We start from the raw sequence: 12,197 nt of genomic DNA, 5'->3' as shown, positions 1-12,197 counted from the left end.
AAAATCCAGAAAAACGCATGTCAAAAATGTTATGAATTGATTTGCATTTTAATGAGGGAAATAAGTATTTGACCCCCCTGCAAAACATGACTTAGTGCTTGGTGGCAAAACGCTTGTTGGCAATCACAGAGGTCAGACGTTTCTTGTAGTTGGCCACCAGGTTTGCACACATCTCGGGAGGGATTTTGTCCCACTCCTCTTTGCAGATGTCCAAGTCATTAAGGTTTCAAGGCTGACGTTTGGCAATTCGAACCTTCAGGTCCCTCCACAGATTTTCTATGGGATTAAGGTCTGGAGACTGGCTAGGCCACTCCAGGACCTTAATGTGCTTCTTCTTGAGCCACTCCTTTGTTGCCTTGGCCGTGTGTTTTTTTTTCATTGTCATGCTGGAATACCCATCCACGACCCATTTCCAATGCCCTGGCTGAGGGAAGGATGTTCTCACTCAAGATTTGACGGTACATGGCCCCGTCCATCGTCCCTTTGATGCGGTGAAGTTATCCTGTACCCTTAGCAGAAAAAACACCCCCAAAGCATAAGGTTTCCACCTCCATGTTTGACGGTGGGGATGGTGTTCTTGGGGTCATAGGCAGCATTCCTCCTCCTCCAAACACGGCGAGTTGAGTTGATGCCAAAGAGCTCCATTTTGGTCTCATCTGACCACAACACTTTCACCCAGTTGTCCTCTGAATCATTCAGATGTTTATTGGCAAACTTCAGACGGGCATGTATATGTGCTTTCTTGAGCAGGGGGACCTTGCGGGCACTGCAGGATTTCGGTCCTTCACGGCGTAGTGTGTTACCAATTGTTTTCTTGGTAACTATGATCCCAGCTGGCTTGAGATCATTGACAAAATCCTCCCGTGTAGTTCTGGGCTGATTCCTCACCGTTATCATGATCATTGCAACTCCACGAGGTGAGATCTTGCATGGAGCCCCAGGCCGAGGGAGATTGACAGTTCTTTTGTGTTTCTTCCATTTGCGAATAATCGCACCAACTGTTGTCACCTTCTCACCAAGCTGCTTGGCAATGGTCTTGTAGCCCATTCCAGCCTTGTGTAGGTCTACAATCTTGTCCCTGACATCCTTGGAGAGCTCTTTGGTCTTGGCCATGGTGGAGAGTTTGGAATCTGATTGATTGATTGCTTCTGTGGACAGGTGTCTTTTGTACAGGTAACAAGCTGAGATTAGGAGCACTCCCTTGAAGAGTGTGCTCCTAATCTCAGCTCGTTACCTGTATAAAAGACACCTGGGAGCCAGATATCTTTCTGATTGAGAGGGGGTCAAATACTTATTTCCCTCATTAAAATGCAAATCAATTTATAACATTTTTGACATGCGTTTTTCTGGATTTTGTTGTTATTCTCTCTCTCACTGTTCAAATAAACCTGCCATTAAAATTATAGACTCATCATTTCTTTGTCAGTGGGCAAACGTACAAAATCAGCAGGGGATCAAATACTTTTTTCCCTCACTGTAGTTTCAACATTCAGGTTTGCTGAAAACCACTTTTCTTATTTTCCCACGTGACAAATTGATTTAAATGGTTCGGTTGAGTGGTGGAGGGTTTTGGTTAAACAATGCATTATCGGCACACACTCTAACCCCCAAAAAAACGAATTGTGAATTGGACAATTTCTATTAATATATCTGTCTCTCCAAACATAAACGATGCCTTCTGGGAGCAATGCGTTCTGGGAACAGCGGCATTGTTGCAATACAAGTAGAGTGTGGACCAGTGCCGACGTGAGTCTCATCAGCAGAGTCAGGCTGGGTTGGACCAATGCTGGCAGAGCACCTGATGTTCGAGACAAAGTTAGGCTCTTGTTAAGATGTGCGTCGAAGTTCGATGACAATATTATATAATCCACAGCAAAAGACAGCCTCGGTTCTGCCACGTAGACGGGGGCAGCTCTGTGCCGGCATTACTGTGATCACGTGGAAGTCTATAGCAGCCAAATACTCTAAGCGCGTGATGTTGATCATAAATGTGGAGGAGAAAACCGGAGGACCCGGAGAAAAATCCACGGCAATCACGGAGAGAAATCCATGGCAATCACGGAGAGAAATCCATAGCAATCGCGGAGAAAAATCCACGGCAATCACGGAGAGAAATCCATGGCAATCACGGAGAGAAATCCATGGCAATCGCGGAGAGAAATCCACGGCAATCACGGAGAGAAATCCATGGCAATCACGGAGAGAAATCCACGGCAATCACGGAGAGAACAAGCAAACTCCAAATATACCGCAGGCGTCAAGGTCGGATTCGAATCTACGACCTTCTGTATACCAGGCGAGGTAGTTAACATCTCTCCCTGGTCCTGCCCTTCACCGCACCACCATTTTATTATTCTTTAGTGTTCCTCCGAGACTACGCTTGTTTGGTTCCCTCCCTCATCCCCCACATCACTCAGCCCACCGGCCGTGTTGCCTCCTGACCCTCGCCCGACCTCCTCCTCCTCCCTTCCCAACGCCACCGCCACCGCCACCCTACATCTATGCATGTTTGTTGAACTTATATCACACCGTACGTAGCCAACAATGCTAATTGGAGGCGCGGGGGAAGGACAACAAACTAAACACAAAAATCAGTTCCAAAGAAATACATTTTCAATCTAGATTTAAAAGTGCATGGCTCCAGTGACGTCGTAATAAGAGCGTTCCAGACGGCCGCAAAGACAGGAGCAATGGGAGTGGACGATGCATGTTGGCTAGTTGGAGGGATGGGAAAATAACATTCATCCAGGTAAGCTACACTGAGTCGAAGGACTTTTTTTTCAGGAGGATCCTGCTGCTGCATCCGATTATTTTCACCCAATTAACAATGAGTGTGTTTATTATACAATAGAAAACCGGCGCGTGCGAGGGGGCAACACTCTATCCCTCGTAGAAATGTAAACAGATGGCGATGAGTCCACTCTGCTGTACTCCCTTCTCCTGGCGAACCAGGGTATGGCGAACTCCATTCATCTTCACAGCGGTGTTTGGCTCGCCACCGAACGAAGATGGTCACTGCATCGTGCACTTTCACATGCACTTCTGCGGCCGTCTGGAACGCTCGTCCCTCTGATACGAGCAAGCCACTGGAGCTATGCACTTTAAAATCTAGATTGAAAACTCATTTATCTAGAAAAGCTTTTTGTGTTTCGTGTGCTATCTCCGATTAGCACGGATGGCTACGTACGGTGCGAAGGAAGTCCCACAGCGCTGGGTTACAGATGTGTGAGTACCGCGTCATCATGAGATTGTACATGCAGCAGCATTACTCTGATGATGATGATAACGACGACGATAACATTAAAACGTTTATTACATTACTATTATGTTTGAATTCAGCTGGATTAACAGATGCAGCTTCACTGATGATATGGGTTGATGTTGTACAGGGGGAACCGGAGGCGAGTGGAGTCAAGTAATCCACGTGTCCCTCGCTCTCTGTCTCTCATGCCATCGATGCGCCCACCTCTTCACGCTTCATTTGCGCACTTTACAAATGTTGCTCCGTTGTATTTGTCAATGTGCGCGTTTACGATCCAATTTCCAAAAGCAGGCAATGGACACCGCTAAAATGCATTCCTTGTTTTCATTTTCATTGCGTCATAATAATTACAATTTATAACGCGCATCTTCGGATCCCAATGGGCATTAACGATGCACAGCGCACCATCGTGTCAAAACAAGAGGCTGGGGCCCTTCCTGGTAAGCGCCTCTTAGCAGTGAGTGTGGAATGAACGCTGCCGCTGTACAGCAGTGGGGCGATAGATGCTCGTGGTTGAGCAAATGTTGCGGGTAATCATATTGACCTACTTATGTAGTACGCGCGAAGTCTGCAGGTGCTTCTAAAGCTTCGAAAAGCTATCCATCTCTCTTATGTAGAGTTCCCGATGCGGTTCGCATGTCAAGTTCGTGAACAATAAATACACACACACACTCTCACACACTCGAGTACGTGTAAAAGCATCGCATGCTGGGTTTGCACACTCGCCTATGGCGTGCGGCCCAGCGCGTGTTCTAAATGAGGTCACACGGAGCGACGGAGCGTGGCGAAATGTCGAGGCGCAGCGCTCACGAGCGGCAGTCCGTTCAAAGTCGCGCGGTCAAGCGCTACGTACCTCGCATTTATATGCACTGTGGTGCCATAATACAAAATACATAATCTCAACTCGCCACGCTCTCGCACAGAGACAGAGAGCGGCTCAGAGGCGCGAGGAGGAACCACGGACGGGCGGGAAGACAGCAGCCCAAGCTCTGCGGCCCTCTATATATATACAAAGTCTTCTCGGTCAATTCATGAGTGTTTACCTGTGGGAGGATACCGGTGCCCTCGGAGATAACTCGCGCGTGCGAGGGGGAAACGCTCTATCCGTCTACCCCATACAGATGGAACGGGTGGAGCCGCTTTCTCCTGGCAAACCAGGGCATGGCTCGTATGTACGTTGAACCTCTTTCGCACCGTACGCAGCCAACCGTGCTAATCGGATGTGCGATGATGTGGATGGTGTGATGGCGGTGTGATGTGATGATGGCATGATAATGGCATGATGATTGTGACGCGTTACGTTGTGAAGGTGAGCGTGATAATGTGATGCGATGATATGGTGATGATGATGATGGCATAATGATGTGGTGATGGTGATTAATGTGTTTGTGTTCTCATCACTCCACCTCGACGCCCACGTGATCCACCAACCCTAACCTCCATCGTGCTGCTTCAGAGGTGCGCGAAGGCTCCGCTCTGTGTCCCATGCAGCCTCCTTGGCTGTTGCACTCTCAGTGTGCCGCTCTCACGGCAAATATATATACACAGTATAAGATAAAGATCCCCCTTATAGCTTTCACGTATTTTTGAGGCAAGTGCCGTTAGCGAGCAGCACCTATGAGGGTCGGCACGGCACACGAGGGGGTCGATGGCCAGCACCACGCCCGATCGCCTTTGTCTCCCAAGTGGCACCAAGTGCTTCATATGAGGCTGAGCCGACCTAGGCGAGGCCCATAACCGGTTCAGATAATCGTCACTGACATTGGTGGCCGTGAGCGGGAATCGAGCCGGGGTCGCTGGGTTCGTATCGCCGCCACTCCCCACACTCGATGCACCGACACTGACATGCACCAACATGTGCTGGCAGAGGTTCCACCAGAGAGACCTCCGACTCTTCCTCGCTAAAGAGACGTCTCTGGTACAAGGTGGTGGTGCACACACTTTACCCCACCACACTAAAGAGACATCTCTGGTACAAGGTGGTGGTGCACACACTTTACCCCACCACACTAAAGAGACGTCTCTGGTACAAGGTGGTGGTGCCCTCACTTTACCCCACCGCACTAAAGAGACGTCTCTGGTACAAGGTGGTGGTGCACACACTTTACCCTACCACACTAAAGAGACGTCTCTGGTACAAGGTGGTGGTGCACACACTTTACCCCACCACACTAAAGAGACGTCTCTGGTACAAGGTGGTGGTGCCCACACTTTACCCCACCACACTAAAGAGACGTCTCTGGTACAAGGTGGTGGTGCACACACTTTACCCCACCGCACGCGGCCTGCCAATCGACCGTACTCGCGGCGTCACCCACTCAGCACTTCTGGGTGGACAGTGCCCGTGGGGCCTGAGAAACGGCAGCCGTCGTTTGTCAACTGCCGCACCGGGAGTCAAATCGGCGCCCTCTGGATCGCGCGTCTTGTGACACGCGAAGTCGCCGCCACATCCTGGATCACCGCCTTAGGTTTGTCGGTGAGTCTCGTGCAAGCAGACGGGGAAGGCGAAACGTGACTCGGTGGTGAACTACAGCGCACGTTCTGCCACGGACACTCGCGCCCTGCTCTTGGCAGATGTTTCGCGGGAGTGTGGTTCTTGTTGTTGTTGTTCGTGGTGGTGTTGGTGGTGGTGTGATTAGTTCAATAGTTGCGCCGAGTGGTGACTCTCCGATTGGAAACTCTCGCAGGAGTGTGCAATAGTGAACGAACTGGCTTAGTAAACTTCCCCTGTGGTTGGACACAAATTAAAATAGCCTGTCGGTCACAACCTACCGATGCCCTTAAATAAATGTCATTATCAACAGGCCGTGATCGATACACTGCTGGATGGTAGCCTGCCTAAACCGGTACCGTGTAAAATAACAAGAATATCGATGCACATTCCTTTTTAAAATCCACCATTGTATAAAGGACGTCTCTGCACGCTGTCAGTCATGGTGTTTGTTTGACCATATTTCACCACGTTGGTAAAGAGGGCCTCAGGCCTGCTTCAGATATCGCTCGCCACTTGCTGTTACAGTGAGGGAAAAAAAGCATTTGATCCCCTGCTGATGTTGTACGTTTGCCCACTGGCAAAGAAATGATCAATCTATAATTTTAATGGTAGGTTTATTTGAACAGTGAAAGATAGAATAACAACAGGACAATCCAGAAAAACGCATGTCAAAAATGTTATAAATTGATTTGCATTTTAATGAGGGAAATAAGTATTTGACCCCGTCTCAATCAGAAAGATTTCTGGCTCCCAGGTGTCTTTTATACAGGTAACGAGCTGAGATTAGGAGCACACTCTTAAAGGGAGTGCTCCTAATCTCAGCTTGTTACCTGTATAAAAGGCACCTGTCCACAGAAGCAATCAATCAATCAATCAGATTCCAAACTCTCCACCATGGCCAAGACCAAAGAGCTCTCCAAGGATATCAGGGACAATATTGTAGACCTACACAAGGCTGGAATGGGCTACAAGACCATTGCCAAGCAGCTTGGTGAGAAGGTGACAACAGTTGGTGCGATTATTCGCGAATGGAAGAAACACAAAAGAACTGTCAATCTCCCTCGGCCTGGGGCTCCATGCAAGATCTCACCTCGTGGAGTTGCAATGATCATGATAACGGTGAGGAATCAGCCCAGAACTACACGGGAGGATCTTGTCAATGATCTCAAGGCAGCTGGGACCATTGTCACCAAGAAAACAATTGGTAACACACTACGCCGTGAAGGACTGAAATCCTGCAGCGCCCGCAAGGTCCCCCTGCTCAAGAAAGAAGTTTGCCAATGAACATCTGAATGATTCAGAGGACAATTGGGTGAAAGTGTTGTGGTCAGATGAGACCAAAATGGAGCTCTTTGGCATCAACTCAACTCGCCGTGTTTGGAGGAGGAGGAATGCTGCCTATGACCCCAAGAACACCATCCCCACCGTCAAACATGGAGGTGGAAACATTATGCTTTGGGGGTGTTTTTCTGCTAAGGGGACAGGACAACTTCACCGCATCAAAGGGACGATGGACGGGGCCATGTACCGTCAAATCTTTGGTGAGAACCTCCTTCCCTCAGCCAGGGCATTGAAAATGGGTCGTGCATGGGTATTCCAGCATGACAATGACCCAAAACACACGGCCAAGGCAACAAAGGAGTGGCTCAAGAAGAAGCACATTAAGGTCCTGGAGTGGCCTTTCCAGTCTCCAGACCTTAATCCCATAGAAAATCTGTGGAGGGAGCTGAAGGTTCGAATTGCCAAACGTCAGCCTCGAAACCTTAATGACTTGAAGAAGATCTGCAAAGAGGAGTGGGACAAAATTCCTCCTGAGATGTGTGTAAACCTGGTGGCCAACTACAAGAAACGTCTGACCTCTGTGATTGCCAACAAGGGTTTTGCCACCAAGTACTAAGTCATGTTTTGCAGAGGGGTCAAATGCTTATTTCCCTCATTAAAATGCAAATCAATTCATAAAATTTTTGACATGCGTTTTTCTGGATTTTGTTGTTGTTATTCTGTCTCTCACTGTTCAAATAAACCTACCATTAAAATTATAGCCTGATCATTTCTTTGTTAGTGGGCAAACGTACAAAATCAGCAGGGGATCTAATACTTATTTTCCCTCACTGTAGCTGTCAACAGGAATCCAACTCAGGTTATTGCAGTCTGCTTACCACTGCACAACCGCTCCACTTGTATAAACATCTATTCAATCGGATTTTAAACAGCAGCTGTACGACTCAATGTGGCCAAATTAACGTGGAATTTCCACCACTGACTCATGATTGTAAACAGGATATGTGCTGGCGTGACGTAATTCAAGATTAATGAGCGCACCCTTCAATATAATGTTTCTACAACTATGTTCTTTTAACCATTTTTTTATAAAATGGACAGCTGCCATCAGGGGTCCAACTCGGCCAACAAAAAGCCTGCGCCCTGAGACATTTATTACGTTATGGATGCCATATAAATGCAAGTTGTTATTTTTATTTTATTAATATTGTAATAAATCCTCAATTTAAATGAATTGTTGTGCTCGGGCTGATCGCATTAGCAAGGCGGAACTCTGCCTCCATATCTACATAACAATAGCAGCAGCAGAAACAATAATGGACTACGTGAAGGAGTATCTTCATCAACTTCGTTATGGAAGAGAAATGGAAGTCTTTTCATCGCGGCTGGTTACGTAGGATGCGACAGAAGTTCAACATACTCTTACACATTGTGAAACGCTCGGGGAGGAGGCTTGATGATGCCGTTTGTAACCACCGGAGAAACGTTGTACATACATTTTAAATGTTGTGGGTTTACTCTCAAGCACACGTGTGTGCTAAAGTAGTAATGCATTGGTACGTTTCATTCACGTGACAGACCTTATTATATTGGCTGTGTCCGAAGGTGTTGGGTTTTTACACGATCTAACCCAAAAAAAGCTATTATGAGACCTTTATCCAGCAGTAGATTGACCATGGAGTTGATGATGAAGGATACTTGAAATAACAAGCTAATATAAAAATCCCACAAATCCAGTGTTCGGGGAAATTCCACGTCAATAACTTGCTCGCAAGATGTACAATATTACTTTTACATAAACACCCACAGTGGGACTATCGTACCCACCAGAACGCAGGCTCTGTTATTTACGGCACTCCGAGTTGGACAACGCTAAATGTATCTCACATATGTCTCGTAGCTCTGTCGGACTTGGTGTCGGATTTTTTTTCCCCATCCCACATTTCCACGATGTCCGCAGGCTGAAGAAATTCACAGCCGCCAGCAAACTTCGCAACGTAATTATTGAATATTTTTGCAAACAAACTCGCCGTACGCGTACGCTCGCGCAAACGTAACGGAATTAATGCGGCGGTTGAAAAATTTCAGCGCTGCCGGTCAAAACTTTGGCTCCCAGGCCCACGCTGCGAAGGCGAAATCAAGGATCTTGGCCAAAAGCTTTCACTCGCGCTGCGCCGTTTCCCGTACAGGTCCCCCGCGTGTTTGGCGAAACTTTTACCGCTGCATAGCTCCTCTTCCCCCGGCACCGCTCTTGAACCGCGTATGAAAAACGATCGCACCGCAGCCACCGCGGTGGCCTCAAACCCAGATGCCCTCTGCGTGAGTTGTGGACTCGAGCCCCGCAAGGCCCTCACGTTTGCGGTGTCTCTCTCCCCGTGGTCGCGTGGATTTCTTTCTTCTGTGTCCTTCGGTTTTTCACTCCACATTTAGAAACATGCGTCTAGATTAATTCGACGATTTTGCTGCTGTGGATTTCCACGCAATAAGCTACTTCTTTGAGCTTCTGGAAAATAAGCTAATGGCTCAGTGGGTATTACCTAGTAAGGTGAAAACTATTGTTTCGTTTTACTTGTGTATACTTTTAAAATTATTTATCTACCTTGCCTATAATTTGTATTATGTGTTATTATGTGCCTTTGTATTATTTGTTATTGTAACGTTCTGAACTGCCCCTACTGAACATCTGTGAAAAAGAGCTTTATAGCTCATCGGATTTCTACAGGATAAATACAAATTCTAAAGTTGACGTCTATTCCGCGTTAGGAAGGCAGTGACGGAGAAAGCGGAAGGCCGGCGCGCGTGCAAAGGACAAACGTCGATTTATATTTTTGTTCACGCTGTCGAAAATGAACAAAAAAGGCAAACGTGAACAATCAGGCACCCTGCATAAGTTCTCAATATCGGGATTTCCGTCGTGTGTTTAAACAACGCTGAGTCTTGTCTATGTCTCACCCATTCACGTTCTTCAGACTTTTACTGGCAGAGGTCACGGCTCCATCTCCTGGCATGGCAGTTGCCTCAAGAGAGCAAATCGCTTCAATCCCTCCCACCACCTCTGTCCACTCAGCAGTGGAAATATGTACCACCTCAGTCAGTCGATCGGCAAGGTGCGTTTTGTGGGATGAAGTGTGGGTACTCCCACCTCTTCTAAGATATCTCACCATCACGAAAGAGTAGGCAAAAAACCTTCTAGAGATGCTCTCTAGTGCTCCCTCTAGTGGAGGCCTTTCTGCCAGCAGTGGCCGTGAGCGAGCAGTTGTAGGGCTGCGCCTTTACCTTTTTTTACAGGAAACCACGTTATCACTTAATTGTCACAACGGTGCGCATTTTAATTCCACTAAAACCTAGGTTCTTATTGATAGCGTGTAGAGTCAGTACTTGTGTAGTGACAGAATGAGTCACTGGCAGCGCGTAGAGCTGGGGACTGGTAGAGAATGGGATTATGGGGAGCAGCCCGGTCTACCAGTGGGACGCGTGGGCGAAGCCCGGAGCCTTCTGGGGGATTCAGAAGGGGGCGTGGCCGAGGGCGGAGCCTGGCCACGCTGGGGAGAATAAAAGGCGAGCTCCGACTCACAGTCGGGGCTGCTGCTGTCGGGAGTGGAACTCGTCGTGCTGCCGTCGTTGTGATCTTCGCCTCTCCGAGCTGTGGGTCTGGAAGCGTGTTGGCTGTCCCGACCCGGTATGGAGTTATCCCCTATGGCTGTGAAGGCCGGAATAAACGAGAGAGAATGCCACCTACTAGTGTCTCTGAATAAATGCACTACACTTGTATATATTGTCAGTAGTGTATATATGTAGTGGTCGACTTGACGCGGACAACTTTCTTGTTTTCTCCGACACCACTTTTATTACAACTCTTCACATGACGTCTGTGACTCCGTCATTCCGCTTAGCCACAGCTCGCTCGCCGCGCTCCGCCCGTCTCGCTCACTCCGCTTCCTCCCCTATCCCTCACTGTCCCTCTGCGTCGTCCTTGTCTCTCTTTGTCGCTCGCTGTCTCCGTCTCTCTCCGTCGCTCGCTGTCTCTGTCGCTCTCTCTGTCTCTGTCTCCCGCTGTATCTCTGTCTCTCTCCCGCTGTCTCTGTGTCTCTGTCTCTCTCTGTCTCTGTCCCACTCCGTCTCTGCCTGTCTCTACTCGTCTCTGCTCGTCTCTGCTTCTCTCTCTGCTCTACTGCTAGCCTGTTCTGTCTCCAATGTCTTCGCTCCAGTTCTCCCCGACCTGCTTCGTTCCAGTCCCAGCGACAACTCCACTCGTTCTTCCCGTCTCCTGAATATATCCCCGTTCTCATTACCAACCAATTAATTAGGCCGCGTGCCACCGACGCCCCGCGTCCCCCCCCCCCGCACCTGTTACCTGCCCCCTCTATTCCCAGACATCCCGGCGCCACTCCGCCCTTGACAACAACCCCAGCCAATCACAGCCGTACATCGCTCTCCAGCTTAATTGGCCCGTCATTACCGCACAGTTTCCCGCCGCCTCACCTGGCCGGCCCGACGTCACCCCACTGTCCATAACTCGCGCGTCTTTACCAATCCCCCCTGTATGCGCGTGTTAATCCACTATAGATGTATTACCCTTTGCCCACGTCTTCCATGTCCCAGTAAATAGCGACCGTCAGTGATTCTCAGTGCTTGCTACTCTAAGGAGCTCTCTGCTCCCCTTAACACGCGCACAACTTAGATCTTCATGAACTAACAACTGATTTTTTTGTTTGATCAGGTAAGGCCCACCGAGCTATGTAGCTCTTTTTCAGAAGCGACCTGGCCACAAATGATAGCTCAACGAAGTGGCTTATCATGTGGAAATCTATAGCAGCGAAATACTCTAAACGCGTGCTGAATCTAAGCACGGAGGGAAAAACTGGAGGATCCGGAGAAAAATCCACGCGACCACGTGGAGAGAGAGAGAGACATGCAAACTCCAAATATAAACACAGTCGATACACATGTGGCCCAACCGGTAGCGGGGAGTGTATATTTAATGCTCTGGGGCGTGTATTTGCAATGGATTTGCCTGCCATGAAAAAACAAACTGCAATTTGCCTAATTGGTCGAGCATTCACTCTTATTCGCCAACACCATTAGGCAATTGGATATGCCTCAGCGCCCCATTCACTCACCATTCCATTTTCCCTACAAATAACCGCCGCTGGGTATTGA

General features: G+C 48.4%; 1 protein-coding gene across 1 annotated transcript in view; it reads right to left on the bottom strand.

The window, feature by feature from the left end:
• LOC116953056 (extracellular calcium-sensing receptor-like) overlaps nt 1–12,197 on the bottom strand; it is an 82,852-nt gene that overhangs the window by 52,309 nt on the left and 18,346 nt on the right. The window lies entirely within an intron of this gene.

Source organism: Petromyzon marinus, chromosome 49 (genome assembly GCF_048934315.1).
Source record: "Petromyzon marinus isolate PM22_M1 ecotype Great Lakes invasive population chromosome 49, UKy_Petmar_22M1.pri1.0, whole genome shotgun sequence".
Classification (NCBI taxonomy): domain Eukaryota; kingdom Metazoa; phylum Chordata; class Hyperoartia; order Petromyzontiformes; family Petromyzontidae; genus Petromyzon; species Petromyzon marinus.
Note: the sequence above shows the minus strand (reverse complement) of the source record. Positions and strands in the feature narration are given on the sequence as shown.